General features: G+C 34.3%; 2 long non-coding RNA genes across 2 annotated transcripts in view; one reads left to right on the forward strand and one right to left on the reverse strand.

Annotated features, from left to right (window-relative positions):
• LOC148969471 (uncharacterized) overlaps positions 1-18,788 on the reverse strand; it is a 364,565-nt gene that overhangs the window by 212,133 nt on the left and 133,644 nt on the right. The window lies entirely within an intron of this gene.
• Positions 578-16,668, forward strand: LOC148969472 (uncharacterized). Its single transcript, XR_016149536.1, has 3 exons — positions 578-798; positions 15,194-15,279; positions 16,286-16,668. It is a non-coding gene; the product is annotated as an uncharacterized LOC148969472 (long non-coding RNA).

Here is an 18,788-nt window from a genome sequence, read left to right on the forward strand (position 1 = left end):
TTAACATTATATCAGATAATGAAATAGGGTATATTGCTGTAAAATTAAATATGGTTAAAAGTCTGTAAAACCTCAAATTTTGCTACCATATTTTTAACAGGAAAACTCTGGTAACCACAGCTGCCCATTTTTTCCCCTGTAAATTTAACTGTGTAATTAATAACTGTAATTTAATTGCATTTTCTCTTGAAAAAGTAAAGTAGGGGATTATTTTTCATTTTTTCTGTAGGCCTAGTTTAGTTACAGTGGTTACTCTTTATGGTCCCCTTTGCACATTCTGTTGACTTAAGTTTCAACAATATTATTGATCTCCTGCGTTGACTGCATTATATAAGAACTGAGCTGAGATGGACAATGACATCACGCTTTTCTCCAGAGCAACTATTAATTAGCCAAATTAATAACGTTTTTCCAACAAAAATGGACCATCACTGAACTTACTTAAGCTGGACCATGACACTATTGCCTTAGAATCGAACTTTGTTGCATTATTTCCTGTTATCTCTGTAAAGCTATACTATAACTATAATTTCAATTCATATAATTGTGTTAAAAAGTTCAAATCTGACATGTGTAGGCCTACAAAGGGTAAAAATTCATACTAGATGAATATTTAAACGTTAGATCGGTGATCGCCAAAGTGATATTAATCTATGTGGTGTGATCGATTGCTTTTGTCTTCCACCCAAGTTTCCGGGGAAATCGCGGTCTTTTCCTCATAAACATCAAGCTAACACTAAAGTTTTCAGTGAGGAAATCGACGCTATCACTCTCGTGATTATTTCTCCCCTTGAAAAGGTGCGTTGTTGATTATAAAACTGAGTTGAGTAAATTTAATGATGATTTAACATGTTAAGAGTGTTGAATGTGTGTTTAGTAACATGTTGAGTAACTTTAAGTGAGAGTTAAGTTTAAAATGTGCGTGTGTGAGCGGAGCCCTCGCTCGGATAGAGAAAAATAGCTTCGTAATAAGAGCAGCCGCCATTTTGTCAATTGTGAATTAACACATAGATGCAGTTTTTCTCAGTCGCTTTGGTGCATTTCTCACATCACTATTTACATTTGCACAACAGTTAGTTCAACCTCCACAACATTTTGTCATTTGTGCACATCATAGTAGCAGTTTCTCATTCCTTCCAACAAATTGCAAATGCTTTTGGACATGCATCAATTGCTTTCATACAACTCTCTGCTGTTTTATAACATTATCATTTGCTGTCATATCAGTCCAAATTAACTATACTTGTGAATGTTGAATAGTCATTCCATATAAAACTAATAGTCCTCATTTCATTGCTTGAGTCATCACATACAAAAATGTTAAACTAGTTGTCAAAATCCGTCAAGCAAATTTTTTTTATCTTTAAAAAAACCCTTTTTATCCTAAATCGAACAAATTCTCGCAGGTGAACCTCAGCTCTCACTGATGAGAAGAGATGTGCATGAATGATTTACAGTATATGTATTCTGTATGTTCAGTTCCAATATGTACTGTGATATTGTTTACAGTTGTGCACCGATCTACCCAAAGGGAGTTTATGTTTGTTGTAAATAAGGGTGTATTTTTTTTTCTTTTGCCCAATGCTCTGAACAAATTAGAATTGCAAAGACTATGCAGTAAAAATGTGAAACATACGTATTCAGTGTCTTGTACTCAATTACTGTACCTCACTAAATACAGTAATGTGAAACAAACTTTACTGTAGTTTTCAAATGGCTGTGCATATAGTTTATAGGACTGTCTTGAGCATTTTCAGGTAGTGTCACCAAGATCTGACTTTTTTTGCATTGTCAAACACTTACAGAGTAAACTGTCATCATAATGAAAACATGACAAAGCCATTTGACTATCTTGTTCATAAATCATAATCACTGGTGTTAGGACTTTTCGTCTTGACGACACTGACACTTTCAATGACATGAATACTTGCTTTTGAGAAATGAGTTATCCATTTTAAGCAAGTGACACTTTTGCATGTTATCAACTAAGTTTTGGAGTTTGTACTAATTGTTTTGAGAACTGCATTAACTGTTTTGCAAATGTAAATAGTGATGTGAGAAATGCACCAAAGCGATGGAGAAAAACTGTAATATCAATTTTGCTGTGTTATTTGTATAATGTGATATGAATTTATTGACAGGATAGCCCCTTGAGATGCAACATCTCATTTTCAAGGGGGTCCCAAAAACATAAGTCCTAAAACTTGTGTTTCAAGCACTTTATTGATATTTTTTTTTTTTTTGGGTAAATGTAGTATGTTTATTGAGCTAAAACTACTTTTTGCTTGATTGACAGCTGTTATATTGGAAAAATGAGTTTATGTTCCAGTGAATTACAGAGTAACTTATGCTGTTGTGACTTGAATAAGCCCTATAAAGCTACTATTTTCTGTAGATCTGTAAAATGTATTATTGTTGAAAAAATAACACTAAAGTTTTCAGTGAGGAAACCTGACTATTTCTCCCCTTTTTCAGGGGTGTAACATTTGCAGATTTTAAGCAGTCTACTAATACAGTGAGAGAGAGTTAGTTGACATGTGAAACGTTACCCGCATGTCTAAGGGGAACCATCGAAATATAGTGTTACCATAATAGTTATTTATGATGTAATTGCGTTAAAAACTGTATAAACTATAGAACTATCCTATATAAAACAATAATCAATCAATCAAATTTTATTTGTAGAGCACCTTACAACAGCCAAAAGGTGCACAAGCCGCTTTCCAGTAAAAACATCAATGGACAACAATATATAAAAACACAAGTGTAGCCTACCCTACATAATAACAAGCAATGGAATCGAGATGGAAGCTACATTTTAAAAGCTTTTCTAAATAAGTGTGTACTCAACGAAGTACTCAACGAAGTAATACTTAGTAAGTGCGTTCCACAGCCCACAATAAGTCAATAGTGGATTTAACATCGAAATTTTACGTCCAATGTATATAAAAATTTGTGTTTTTAATGTAACCTTCTCCCTTTAAACAATTAGGCTGTTTTTAAGAATCAGTTGAAGAATAATTTATGCATTTTTAAATGACTTATTTGAACGAAAATTCAAAGAGTTTCATATCTACACTTGTATTGTTCGACTGGTCGACGTTGATAAGGGATTTAGAAAGTAATAAGTAATGCAATACTTTTTGGAGCGAGTAATTAGTAATTTTGCGTGGTGATTAAGTACTTTTTTAGAGTTACATACCCAACACTGATTAACAGTTAAAAGTTTGTAGTCATTAAGATTTTTTTTAAAGACGCTCACCAAGCTGCATTTTTTTTTTTTGAAAATGCTGTAAAACTGTAATGATGTAAAATATTATTGTCATTTAAAATGACTGTTGTCTATGTCAATATATGTTAAAGTGCAATTAATTCCTGCATGTGATCAAAGCAGAATGTTCAGCATCATTACTCCAGTCTTCAGTGTCACATGAGCCTTCAGAAATCAATATGATGATTTTCTGCTCAAGATACATTTCTTATCATCGTCAACATTGAAAACACAAATAAAAAAAGAAATATAGCCTATTATATGACCATTTGAAACTATATTATAATGTGATTCGTGACATTTAATTCAAAGAGCATTCATTTTGATGGTGAAGACGTAACAAAACAAGTTATATGATAAGTAATACAGCCTCATTGTTCTTTCGGCGACTGCAGTGGTTCAGAGTTGGAGGAGGTTAGTGTTTTGAAGGATTGGGATGACAGCTCTCAGGCAGGATCACTCATTTGCATGGCTGGTTTAATGATACCTCCGCAGATGTGCATGTCGATGTGTAGATCCTCATCGGTTCATCGGGGCTTGAGTCTGTCGTGCAGTTTAAGTGCGTGTTGTTAAATAAGACATCATCAGCTCTTCGATTTTCTCCACATCTGCGCTGGTGCGTGTGTGAGAAGAGCGTTCACTCTCAGAGAGCTTTTGACACCTTCACATTTCAATTAGATGAATTATATTTGAATATGGAGAGGTTTCCGGGATTAAAAGCGGCATTTCAGGTTCAATGGTGGGGTGCACATTGTGTGGTTTCATCTCATCTCACGGCAGATTTAGTCATGTTTCTTTCCATAAAACCAACAAAATCATTTGATAATTAAACCATGCTGTCTATTAGAGCGAGAGCAACAGCAATGACACTACTAACTTAATTTACAGATTACTGCGGGTTTAATATCTTTCTTTTAATATCTATCTGTCAGTTTTGAAAATAATTTTTTTAATGAATTTTCTCAATAATGGAATTTTGTTCATTTTTACCCCAAAATAAGACTCTTGTCAGATTTTGTCAATCTTCAGCATTTAATTTAATAATTTTTTCATCATATCATGAAATGTATTTGATTTAAAAAAAAAATGTAAATGAAAAAATGATTAAAAAAAGATTAAACTAAATTTTGAATTCATTGACTTAATTGAATTCTTAATTAGGTTTTTTTTTTTACCCAAAATTATATAATCTACTCATCTGTCACAAAAAAATATATATTTTAATTATTTTAATTTAAAAGATTAAAATAGAAACTTAGAAAATCCTCTGCGTTTAATTTGATCAATTTCTTATCATATCATAAAATACATTTTAATAACATTTTTTTTTTAATTGAATAATTAAATTAAATATATTAGTTAAATGTTTTTTAAGATGGCTATTCAAAATTAATTTAAAAAAAAAATATACAATGGCAATTTTAAATGCATTTTAATTGACCGTTTTAATAAATTATAAATAAGTGAATTTTGTTCATCTGTCACAATAATATCTTTTATATATTTAAATTTGGCTGATATTTTAGCGATATATTAGAGATTCATTTGGTAAATATATCATATCATGAAATGGATTTCAAGATTTTACTCAGTAATAGGACAGCAAAAAGCACCATATTCCCACACATGTAACTTTAAGTGAGCGCTTTAATGTTTCTCTGTTTTGGTGTAGGGGTTTAGATGTGATTCAGGCTCATTCATCACGTTCTGATGTGACTTTAATCTCGTCAGAGACTGTTTTTACCTGTCTGGAAATGCAGAGGCTGCTGACGTGTCGTTGTGTGTTTTGCTTGTTTCTTTGGAAGCCCAATTATGATTAATGGCATGAGACACAACAACACAAGCTACATGAGCATGTAATCATCATTAATTACTCCAGCTGAATGTGCTGTTCTTCCTCGGGCATTAAGTGTGTTAACAAAAACACTCCACACCGATGATAGAAACACAAGGAGGATTCAGTCCAAGTTACCTAACAGCTGGTAGAGGTTGGCCTACAATTTCTTTTAATTTCATACAAGCTTTAAAGTTCCCCATACTAAACTTTTTTTCAGATATTTTGTGTGTTATTATTATCTTTTAGTGTGCATTAGAGCTGTTTGTGAATGTAAAAGGTCTGTCAAATTTCAATGATCTAAGTAACACATTTTCATAATGCCAGCCAATGATCTTGATTGACTGCCAACGTCTACTTTGTCCCTCGAACACTGTAGTTATAGTAGCTGAGACTGGAAGAGTTTAGCTGTTTTCTGAGACTAGGCCATGCGAGCAATTAAAGCAGAGAGCCTAAGTCCCTCCCCTTCCGGTCGACCACCGTGGGACCTTATTTCGGAAAAATATTGTATGGTAGTCAATGGCGAGAGACAATAAATATTTTGATCTCGTTTGAATTGTGCCCTGAATTACACATATGATGTTCGTCAATTTAATAGATACATTTTAAAGTAAAGAAAGTCGCAGTTTGATGTAAAATCGTTGAGGTATAAGACTGAAAATACGTAAAGACTACAAACCCCAAAGGCGCACATTTTCTCTCAATGAATGAAGCTAACTTTACTGAGGCTAATGTCTGTCATTGTTTCTATAGTCTTGCGTTACAATCAGGGCTGTAGTACTCGAGTCTGGTTGGACTCGAGACCGTTTTTCTCAAAACTGTGTCAATTTCGGTCTTCGTGAGTATAATGGTCTAAACATAGTCTGTTTTGTCTTTAATAAGCATATAAAACTCATGCCAGTATAATGAAGAGAGAATCCATGCACTAGCATGGCAGTAACCATATGTGTCGTCGGTCATTAATTTTGTCGTCAAAACAACAAAAGAGAGCTTTAAGTTAAAGGAATCAGGATTAATAACCTATGTGTTTAATTTATTCAGAACTAAAATACCATCCAGTGTTATTTTCCATTTGATTACTTTATTCAGTTTCTGTCTATGAATACTAGACCTATTCAAAAACGTTTCTCTTTATTTGTCTTTATTTGTATCTTTATTGTATTTATTTGTGTAACTTTTTTCAATTTAATTGAAAAATTTAAATCAAGCCTTGTGTTGTGTAAATTCTTAACAACATTACCCCATTGTAAAAAATGCAATGAGCACAAACATTTAGGCAAGATCAATTTAATAATTTTGTTTGGCAAAAACGAAATTTTTTTATCCCGTCCTGGACTCGGTCGTGACTCGGACTCGAACCTTTTTGGACTCGGTCTTGACTTGGACTCAACTAGTCCTTGTCTTGGACTCGACAAAGGGGGTCTTGACTACAGCCCTAGTTATAATCGTAACGTTACGCCGTCATACCTGAGTGTTTTGTACCAGACTGCACACACACGAGCAGCGGATCTCACTCGTTGTTTCGCTTCCCGGGAGAAGTAGTTCATAGAGCGATTTTCACATAAAATTAAATGTTACTCTTCTGTTTTATGACAAACTGCGACGTTTTTGACTTTCAGAATTATCTTTTAAATTGACAAACATCATATGTGTAATTGAGGGCACAGTTCAGACGGAATAAAAAGATAAGTTGTCTCTCGCCATTGACTACCATTCGTATTTTTTCCGAAATAAGGTCCCATGAGTCAGAAGCGGAGGGGCGGGACTTAGACTCTCTATTACAACAGACTGGGCCATCTGACCAATCAGAGCAGAGTAGACCAATCATAACAGGCGGAGCCATCTGACCAATCAGAGCAGATGAGGCTCTTGGAAAGGTGGAGTTTAGATGGACAAGAGATGATGCTGCAATGTATATTATGCGAATTCGGATGCATGCACATCTATTGTAGGAGACTCCAAGACTAAATTAGGAACCCTTTACGTCACATAATAGGCACTTTAAATGAAAGAAAAAACACATTGTTGATGCTTTTAAAACTGAGATTAATATTCAATGAATGTTCAATGGAGAAAAATAAACATATTTACCCTTAAGAAACCAACATATCTAAATAAAATACATACAAAGCAAAATCTAGAGGGTCTGCTTTTGTGCTTTGCTTCTTAATATCTGTATTCTCTAAGAATATGTGAAATCTAGAATTATGGCAAAATACTGATAATCCTGTTGCTCATGTTGGGTTATTGAAATAAAAAAAAATTGAAATTGAGGTTCAGCAAATCCGTTGATCTTTGTAGGTCCATTTTGTGTAAATGCGTTCCTCGCGTCTTACCTTGTTGTGAAAAATAATAACCGGCAGGTTAATATCTGTGATTTGCACGTGATAAATATTCTTTATGGCCGCATTAAACTCTACAATTTCATGCCGCCTGGCTTCAAGTTGAATATAGAAAGCTTAATGGAGCCATATGAAGCCATGCATAATTCATGATCTCTATATATCTGAGAATTACACTCGAAATAGCTGAGTGAAAAGGGTATAAGTGTGCCGTGTCAAAGTGCTGAGTGACAAGTTTGATGGCCTCTTAACACACAAGTGAATCCGACGGCTGTCTTCAGTTCTCTCACAGATTTGTGATTTCTGTGACATGATAAGCTGGCAAGAGACAGTGTCACAGACCTCCTCTCCTGCAAGGGTTTGCTAATGTAATTATGTTTAATTGGGGATCTGACAGCAGAAGACTTAAATTAATAATTAGCTTTTCAAAGGAGAAAACAATTACTTTTCTGTTTGAGATTTGTTCTGTGTTTAAACTGGATGTCGTTGGACAGGCTTCAGATCCTGGAGGTTTGACTTTGAGAATGATGATTTATATAAGCACATGGATTGTTTCCTTTGACTCAAACACAAGGATCGTCTTTGCCAGGTTTCTCTCAACTGTTCGACTGTCTGGATTTGTTCTTTTGAAACTCCTGGGTTGTCACTAAGGCTGCATAGGGGTTAAACTTTACAATTCAATTTTGAATCTAGATTAAAGACGCATTTCTTTTAACATAATGCATCTCATAACCTTGTACTCTAGTTATATCAGAAGAAATGCACTTGATTATCTTTTTTAATGTTAGGAACAGCAAATACAGTACGCTACACTCTAAAAATGCTGGGTTGTTTTAACCCAGCTTTGGGTCAAATATTAGAGTGTAATTATTTTCCATTTGCTTTTCATTTTTATCTCTATCAACATGCACCAATGCTAAGTTTTTATTGTAATCATTGTGTTCACAAAATGTAATTATTACTTCAGTGAGCTCATTGTTTCTGCCTAAACTTAACACATTGTTAGCTAACTGTTTGATTTGTATATGTACACTCTAAACGGTCCTGGGTTGTTTTAACCCAAATTTGGGTCCAATATGGACAAACCCAAATGTTGGGTTAGAAATGTAATTTAAAATTTGAACCCAACTTCAACTTTCACTTTCAACTGTAAATTTTTTATTACATTTGTAACCCAACATTTGGGTGTGTCTATTTTTTTTGACCCAAATTTGGGTTGAATCAACCCAGCATTTTTTACACTCTAAAAATTGCTGGGTTGTTTTAACCCAAATTTGGGTCAAATATGGACAAACCCAGCCATTGGGTTACATTTTTTTTAAATTCCATTTTTAACCCAACGTTTGGGTTTGTCCATATTTGACCCAAAGTTGGGTTAAAACAACCCAGCATAAAACAATCCAGTGTATGCACTCTAAAAAATGCTGGGTTGTTTTAACCCAATTTTGGGGTCAAATATAGACAAACCCAGCCATTGGGTTTTTAAATTACATTTTTAACCCCATGTTTGAGTTTGTCCATATTTGACCCAAAATTGGGTTAAAACAACCCCGCGTTATTCAGAGTGTGTTCACAACTTGCAATAATTACTTCAGTGAGCTCAATGTTTCTGCCTAAAATGAATACATAAAAATATGGACAAACCCAACCATTGGGTTAAAAATCTAATTTAAAAATGTAACCCAATGGCTGGGTTTGTCCATATTTTACCAAAAATTGGGTTAACTTAAAACAACCCAGCATTTTAAGAGTGTATGTACAAAACGGTGCTGTGTTGTTTCAACCCAAATTTGGGTCAAATATGAACAAACCCAAATGTTGAGTTAGAAATGTAATCTAAAATTTGAACCCAACTTCAACTTTCACTTTCAATGGTATACATTTTTAATGTAATTTTTAACCCAACATTTGTGTTTGTCCATTATTTGACCCAAATTTGGGTTGAAACAACCCAGCATTTTTTAGAGTGTACATTTTTGAAATCCATAACTTGGCTATACAGTCACCTCTAATAATTGTTATTTGGACACATGCATTTTCTGTAAAGGTGCTTTGAAACAATAGAAGCACTACACAAATAAATGTGAATTGAATTTAATATATGATGATTCAAATCTCCAAGGTCAAACCATCTCACTCGATGTGAAGAGCTGCATAACTGACGATCTGCTTATGTTATTTTCAAACCTCCGCTGACATCACAGTTAAGTTATGATGTAACCGCCCTTTTGAAAGCATAATTATTATTCCTTTTAATATGCAGACGGTGAACCTCGACTTTGGAGTGATCTTGTTATTGTTGGATTTTTGTAGTTTGTACAAACTAGAGCCCGACCGATAAAGGATTTTGAAGGCCGATACTGACACAAATATTTGCATCCGATATATCGGCCGATATTTAAAAAAAAAAAAAATTCAGAAACGCGCAACAAACATTAACAGATTTCCCTAACATTAGTTATTTGTAGTTATTCATGAGTTTTAATTAAAATAATATGATAATGCATTTTAAAAAGAAACTTGATAACAGACTGATGATAGTGGCATTAGCTAGCTTTGTGGTTTGCTAGTCTATGATGAGCCATAATTTAGCAATGGATTACGTCATACTGCAAATTGTAAAACATACATTTTCAATATAACAGGCCAAAGAAAGATGATACGTCTCATTGCTATAACTGTCATGCGGTGTTAAAGAAATACTTCAGTCACGTTGTCAAAAGTTAAAAGGACAGTCAGTCAACTACACTGAAACAACGTAACATAATTATTACTAGCTAATTCCGCCGCACTCTCAGCTTATTTAACAGAAGCAAAACTGGACATGATAGTCACAAATTTTGTCATGCTTATTTGAGTTAAGAGAACTGATGGTGATGTTCTTTTAATTATTATTTAAGCAATGTATGTATCGTGACCAGTGTTGTGCAAGTTACTTCCAAACTGTAATACATTAGGTATTACTTGTTACTGTTATTTAAAAGTAATTCATTACCTTACAATATTACTGTCCCAGAATTGTAATGCGTTACATTACTCATGTATTACTTTTGAGTTACTTTCACCAAAATAACTAAGTAGAACTTAACTTTTGGGCTGTAACGATATGCAATATGAAACCGAAATCGCGATTCGCCACACGACTCAGAGCCACGAACCTACAGAATCGCGACACACCTCTTCCAACTCCAGCGTTATTCTCCTTACCGTCCAGATCCAATGCTGCCTTATCTTTAAATTAGGCTATTAGTATTATTTGAAGTTAACATTATAAAATATGTAGACCTACACCACAAAACTAGTTGAGGATAAATTATTTAAAATTGGGGAAGTCCAGCATTATGGACATGACATTTGCAGTCAAAACTTGAAATAAAAATTCTCAGAAAATACATGTATTGATAGGCTACTTCCTTAAAGGACTCCAGACATTAGACAAATATCAGTCTATGTTTTATTTTTAATATTAGGGAAAAGACGCACATTCATGCGTGACAAAAAAATAGGAGGCAAAATATATTTTTTGTAATTCTGTTAATTACACTGCGCAAATCGGATGAGGAAGGGTTGGCTCTTCAGTCTCCATAGAACTTAAAATATTCATTTTATTTTAGTTTTCGTGTTCGCATTTATGAGGAAAAAACAATGTTACAGACGCGACCGCTCTGAACTGGCACTAAAAGACTGCTTTAAAACTTTCACACAGTCTGTTGCCTTTAAGAAGTAAAAGCAGACAATACACTGTAATACAACTGTAATACAAGCCTCACTGAACATGTAACGAGTAAAATATTACTGAAAATTGATTAGTAATGCCTTACACTACTGCGTTACAGCAAAAAGTAATATGTTACTGTAATGTATTACTTTTGTAATGCGTTACTCCCAACACTGATCGTGACCAACTCAACGAGTGTTGCCAACAGTGCCCTCTGGTGGAAAACTATACAACTCCAACACTCATGACATGGTTCAAGCGTGTTTTGTCTGTTTTTATTTTTTTGAAAGGCAAGGTGGAAATGTATTTTACAGTTGGACAGCCGGATAGGCTATATCAAGATGTTGTACACACCTGCAATATTTCATGTTTCGAAGGGTGCGATTCGCGAATGAGATTTCAAACAGAACTTCAAATAACAGAGGGTTAAAATATCACCCGTTTGTCGTCTTTTAGTACCAGTTGCTGTAGTGTTTGCATTAAAGATATTTAAAAAATATAAAACAAGTCTGAATTAAAATTGTTTTTAAGTTATCTGAAGAAAATGTGACGGATATTATATTTAACTAAAACTGAAGCAATAAAATGCAATAAAGTAAACATGACATGACATGTTTAGCTAGTTGGCAAGGCAACAATTCTCATTTTCATTTTTGTTTAACTGGATTTACTAAAATAACTGAAACTGAAATGTGTATATATATATATATATATATATATATTAATACACACACACACACACACTTTCACTTAAATTAAAATGAACATGATTAATATAAAAACTTATTCAAATCTAAAGAAGGCACTAAGATAACTCTGCAGTGTTTGACTGTAAATGCAAATGTTTTTCACCTGATTTCAGGTCCGATTGGTGCGTCTGATCAAGTAAAAACAACTCTCCTCAAACACACACATGATTTAAGGAAACCCCAATAATTAATAACACAAAGTTCATGTTACTTTTTGCTCCGTACTGCTCTCGTAAACAACAGTCTTTTGTGAACTCCGTTGCTCAGGTTCAGGACTCGTGTCATTGTTTCCTCGTATCTCATCTCTTTAGTTGTGGCGTGATGCGATGTGTGAATGCACAGGTTCCCAGGAGCCTCATTAGAGACAGAAGTTTCGCCTCATCTGGGAGAGTAATTAACACTGTGAGTTTAACACGTTCCTGCCACACACACCGTCTGACGAGAGTGTGTTTGAGAGCCTCAAACACACTGTAAATGTCAGAGACACAGGGGATGTTAAAGGTGTGTGTGTGTGAGGCTGAGGTGTACTCACAAGTCACAACACAACAGTTTTACCATCTCATTGCACATTTCCATGGTGTGTGTGTGTTCATATCTATCTATATCTATCATCAACTGTCTATCTATCATCATAAAATAGGCCTATCTTAGGTCTGTCTGTCTGTCTATCTATCATCTATCAACTATCTATCTGTCTATCATCTTAAAATAGGCCTATCTATCTATCTATCTATCTATCATCAACTATCTGTCTATCATCTTAAAATAGGCCTATCTGTCTGTCTGTCTATCAACTATCTATCTGTCTATCATCTTAAAATAGGCATATCTATCTATCTATCTCTATCAACTATCTATCTGTCTATCATCTTAAAATAGGCATATCTATCTATCTATCTCTATCAACTATCTATCTGTCTGTCATCTTAAAATATCCATCTATCTGTCCATCTATCTATCATCTATCCATCTCCCTATCATCTTAAAATATTTGCATATATCTATCTGTCTGTCTGTCTGTCCGTCCATCCCCAAAATGTAATGCCTTTTACATTTATTTCAAAAACAAGTCAAACCAGAAGCAAAAGTCTGTCTTAATACGTAAAAGTTTGTATTTCTAGTTAAAAAGCCAGATGAATTTCTTTAAATTGCAGTTCATTTCCTTACTTTCAAATTGAAATCGCAACATATTACAAGTTACAACATACAAGACAAACAAGTTTTTTACTATTTTATTATAAATAGTAGGTTACATACCTTAGTGTGTGTGGGAGTTTGATTGTAAGAGACTGGACAAGATTCACATTCACGCTTTTACTGTTTGTACTGTAATTTGTTGACAGACGATGCCATTGAAATACAGAAAGGAAAAAAAATAGAAATGTGAACAGGACAGATTTAGAAAAAAAACTCTACTGGAAATGTATAGAAATATGCTTGATTATGACAACTTGTTTAACCATTTTGCATGTAAAGACTTATGCTATAAACTAATTCCTAAATGTTGTGGGGTGAGACTATTCAGAGTCCCATTATAATACAGTTTGATCAACATGACAAAAGCAACTGATAATGACACAGCAGAGAATTATACATCATCATTTGCATGGATGTACCAAAGCATTTGCAACTTTTTTGATGTGCACACAAGTGACTCGATGATGTGAAGGTTGAACAGGTCGTTTTGAGAATTTGAGTTCTGATCTGAGAAATGTACCAAAGCGACTGAGAAAAACTAAGCTATTCAGCTCTTAGACAATCCAACGTGTGCTTGGGACAAAGTTAACAGTGAAATCTGTTCAAACACGATGTGTTTTCTGTAGGTGGAGAAGAGTCGGCCTTTAGTCTGATGTTTCAAGAGCTGCTCTCGTCTGAACAAACAAGTATCCTCTTACAGATCTCTTGATGCTTCATTTACTGATCATGTTCACAAGTATAGACACGGTGTGCTCAGTAACCCTTGACCCAATGTGTGCGATACAGTGCGATTATTAAGGAGGAGAACATGCTAGAATAAACCAAATCTTTCTGAAATGTATGGCACTGCTGTAATATTTGTAGCATTTCTTTGTTCTAATTAGTCAAACATCACTTGCATTTTCATAATTCAGTTGTTTATTTACAATCTCAGGGGCGTTATATGCCATTCATGCATGTTCAGTTAATTAATTCTCCGAATGAAAATATTAAAATCGCTTTGTGATGGCATTTCACGTAATTCAGTTTACACCAGAGTGCTATTTCATTCACTGCTCACTAACACATGTCGGCCGTGTAGAAAAACACTGAAAGGCCTCTGAACCTGAATGTGTCACAGAATCAATTACATGAGCATCCACCGTCAAACACTGTCAGAAAGGTCATGATCACACGAGAGGCGCTTAGAGACTCTTCACATCTTATTAAACCATTTGATGGATCAAGAAAAAGTGTGTGTCAATGGGTCTCAAGGGCCTGAAGTCTCTCAGGATTATCGTTTGATTAGCATGCTATCACTATCGTTCATGTTGACTTTTGCGTATAGAGGGAATGCGTGTGACGTCACCGTCGGCCGGACTGAGTGATCACCTGAATTTAGACCTACCTATATTGTATTTATATAAAGCGTTCACTGGCAAATTTGCTTTATGTTTAGGTCTGTTTTGCTTTTCTTCCTCCGGTGTCGAAATCAGGCAAACATAAATATCAGGCAACACGATTCCTGACTGCATGTCAATATCCATGGATCACTGGATCTTTAGTAAGTTGTAAGGAACACTATATTGAGTCCAACATTTAGTTTAAATTGATAAAATTGTTTATTTTAGTCGCATTTTCCCCTATTAAATCCAGTCACGCAGCAGATCTTTTGCCACTCGGTCAGGCTGAGGGGGTTGTTCCGGCGGGAAAGTGACGTCAACGCATTCCCTCTATATTAGCCACAAAGATACTTATATTAACCAAGTGATCGCTAAAACTGCAATGGTGCCCGAGAGTCTGAACCTTTGCTGTTGCAAGCAAAACAGTTTATAGAAATGGTGTTTTCTCCTGCAGCGCTGGTGTAAAACCCTCAGAATGAAGGTAAAACCCCCTGATCTCTTCACTCGACCCACAGCAATTAATTCAGTTTCTCGCAGATGAACATCAGCCTCATGAAACACTGACTCCTCAGCTAAAAGTGAAGCCACGTTTGCACTTCATTTCAAGTTGTGCGGAGTTGTAAAATGATTGTACTCATTAAAATTGCAGTTTAAAGGATCCATACAGAATATTTTAACATCTCTGTCTATTTCTCTTCAGTTACATCTCCTTCAGTCTCTGAAACAGAAGGTCCAGCAGTGGTGGTCTATGACGGACATGGCGCATGGTTAAACTGATTAAAAAAAGTGAGTTTCATAACTTTCTTCATAAAGCTCTTCACTGAATTATTATTATTATTAGATATTTTCTTGTTTCAATATCAAGACCTTTAAAATTAGAACTGGTTTTATTAATTTACAGTAAATACAAATCTTTCTATAAAGAATTCTGTTTTATTTTATGTTCAGCTTATTAAAAGAGATCTGAGGCCCTATATCATATTAAATATAAAGTATTGTATATGTATGATTTTCAATATAGTGTCTGATTTTATCAAATAATTATGCCAGTAAGGTAAACAAAAATGATTCAAAAATATCTAGTGAGGACTATTAATATATGAATCATTCTTGAGATAAATTAATAAATATATTAAATATCAAATATAATATTTAATACTATATGTAACATTTAATATACGCTACTGAATATTATACAAGATATATTTTAAACATAAAATCTTCCCAATGTGGTAAAAAAAAACATAAATATGTAGTAAGGATAATATTAATAATAATCCTAAATCTGAACACAAATTATTAAATATTAAATACAATTTTGAATATTGTATATTTTAATATGTTGTATATTACATTATATTATAATTATATCAATTGCCAAATGAAATATAAAATAAAAATAGCAAAAGCAACAAGGATAATATTAATAATACAAAATTATAAGAGAAAGGAAGTAGTTAATCAGGCAATTTCTGACATTTCATTGATATTTTCAGTGGCTCAATATTTAGTCTGACCCAGTGATTTTGCATAATGTATTTTTTTCTTGATTTAATCAGTGTGTGTGTAAATTAAATTCCATGTGATATTATTTCGTATTAAAGCATTATTGAGCTAATGAGCATTATAAGCTGTGTGTTTTGAGCATGCATAATTCTTTTTTCTATATAACATTTCCCATGTTTTCTCTGTATGGAAATAAATGAATAGTACTCCGTCCCAGAACTGACACGTGTCTTTGTGTTAAACACACACTGCAAGGGTTTAACGCAGCCGTCCTGTGCCTGTACAGTATCTTCCTTGAGCAACACGCACTGCGGTTTGCACAGCTGAAGTCATCCTCGGTCCTGACACAGCAGATAAGCTCAGACGTTCAGGAAACAGCGAGAGGGCTTCATCTGCTCAGTTTAAGACAACATGAACAATATACCTTCAGGAGCAGTCCTCCCAGAATGCAGTGCTCACACTATCAAACATAGAGCAGATCCTCACTGTCCTTCAAGTGCAGATATGAACGTTCTGTCATCATTTACTGTACCTTGTGTCGTGACTGTCGTCATGCATGACTTTATTGTGTTCATGCTGCTCTTTTCAACACTATACAGAGACTAAGATAGTAGTGCATGTGACTCGTTCTTCTGAAACCACACGATATTATTGATTTATTAGCATCCGATCCGTTTACTTCACGATCTTTCTCATATTTAGGGAAGCTTGTTTCCATCATGGAATAAAAATTGTGACTTGTAATTGATTTTTTTTTCTCGCAATTGTGAGTTTATCTCACAATTCTAGCTTTTTTTTCCATTGCAATTGCGAAATTATTTTTAAAGATTTTGAGATAAAATCACAATTGCGAGAACAATGTCACTTTTTTTTTTAAAACGCCCTCATGAAAAAGCTTCCAAATACATGGATTGCTAATGGATTTCGCCCAAGAAATCTTTTTCCGAGTCAATTCGTTCGTTTCGTTCGTTGAATGAACCAAACGACTCGGAAAAGGATTCGACCATTTGAGCTTATTAAAAGAGCGATCATTTCGCTTGATCCGACCCTTATTCATCTTCTGGAATCGTTTAAAGCCCTTTGAATAGTTTGCAGTTTGCACTGAAAGCGTCTTTTGGACCTTGAACCGTTTGGTTCCCATTGAAAGCCATTATATGGAGAAAAATGCTGGAATGTTTTCATCAAAAATCTTAATTTCTTTTCGACTGAAGAAGGAAAGACATGGATATCTTGGATGACATGGGGGTGAGTAAATTATCAGCAAAAGTTTTTTTTAAAAGTGAACTAATCCTTTAAGACTATAAAATTATAAAAGAAATGATGCACCTTATTGATTATCCACTATAAGCCTACAGGTAAGAAGATAAACCCTGAATATGAATATAGTGTTGCGTTTCAAGTTTTGTGTGCTTGCTTGTACTTTATATGTTTTATTAGAAAGGTACTGAATTTGGTCGTCCAATAGCCACCGTCTTAATGCATTCAGATACATCAAGCATTTTCTTTATAAAGGTTTTCTATGCTGCTGAATTTGAATATTCAAAAATGCAACGAAGATTTGCAAGATATATGGTGGAAAGAAGAAAGCATCAGAGAATAACAACTTATATTGGATCTTAAGAGTTTTAACAAATAACTTTGGTCTGTTCCCCACTATCATATGAGTTCAGAGGACTTAAAGTAACATGTAGAGCACAAGCTAAAGCTACTACTGTAATGGTGCTTTTACAGTGATTTTTCATATTTGTAATATCCTCATTAATTATCATTGAATTGGGAACATTCTGCTAATTTTCTCTTGTTCTTTCACAGAAGGAAGAAAGTCATAGGTTTGGAAGACATGAGGGTGAGTAAATGATGCCACAATGATCATTTTAACCACTCATATAGTGTAGCATAGTCATAAAAGACCTTGAACCAAAACGCCACTCGGACAGGGCGTGATTGAGCCTTTGGATGGGCCATAAAGGCACTGTAAAGGTGTAATTGCATCATCAGTGTGCTCTAGCAAGTGCACTAGGGTGAAAGTGAGAACATTCTCCTCAAGAATCACAGTGATGTGACCTTTGAGCTGATGAATAAAACCCATTCAGAATAATTTATCCATTCACTACTCCTGTGAAAGCATGTCAAAACTACAACCATTAATATTTATAAGCTACACTGATGTGTGATAGAATGCACAGTGTCAAAAGATGTTAAATTAATCGAAGATTATTGAAGTGTATTAACTAAATCTGTCAAGTATTATCATGCTTGTGTGCATGTACACTTGCCATGTTGATTATTGACCATATTAAAGGGTTACTCCACCCAAGTACGTTTGAGCTTCAGCAAGAACCAATGAGGTTCATTCTCGTGTTACTCATCATGTTTGAGCTTCAGCAAGAACCAATGAGGTTCATTCAAGATTTTGTTCTTGTGCGTCAACCAGGTTTGGTTGAGCTTCTGTTTTATGTTCACTGATCAATATGTGAATAAAAGCCTTAATTAAATCTGTACATCATATACAGTGATTGAGTCTCTTCAGAAATCTTTAGACTAAACCGCTCAATTCATATGGATTCATTTTACAATATTTCTATTAACTTTTTAACCCTTGTGCTGCATTAGATTTTTAACACCGTTGAGTGCATTAAGGACCAAAAATGGCCACATATTAAACATTGCCTAAAATATTATATATTATTATTTTCCACTTTTACCAAGTTAAATCTTTTAATCAGCATCAGTCCTCATCATAACTGCCAAAAATGTATTCAATTTCAGGATTTTAACCCTTTAATTAC

This window comes from Pimephales promelas, chromosome 23 (assembly GCF_988280905.1).
Source record: "Pimephales promelas chromosome 23, fPimPro1.hap1.1, whole genome shotgun sequence".
Classification (NCBI taxonomy): Eukaryota; Metazoa; Chordata; class Actinopteri; order Cypriniformes; family Leuciscidae; genus Pimephales; species Pimephales promelas.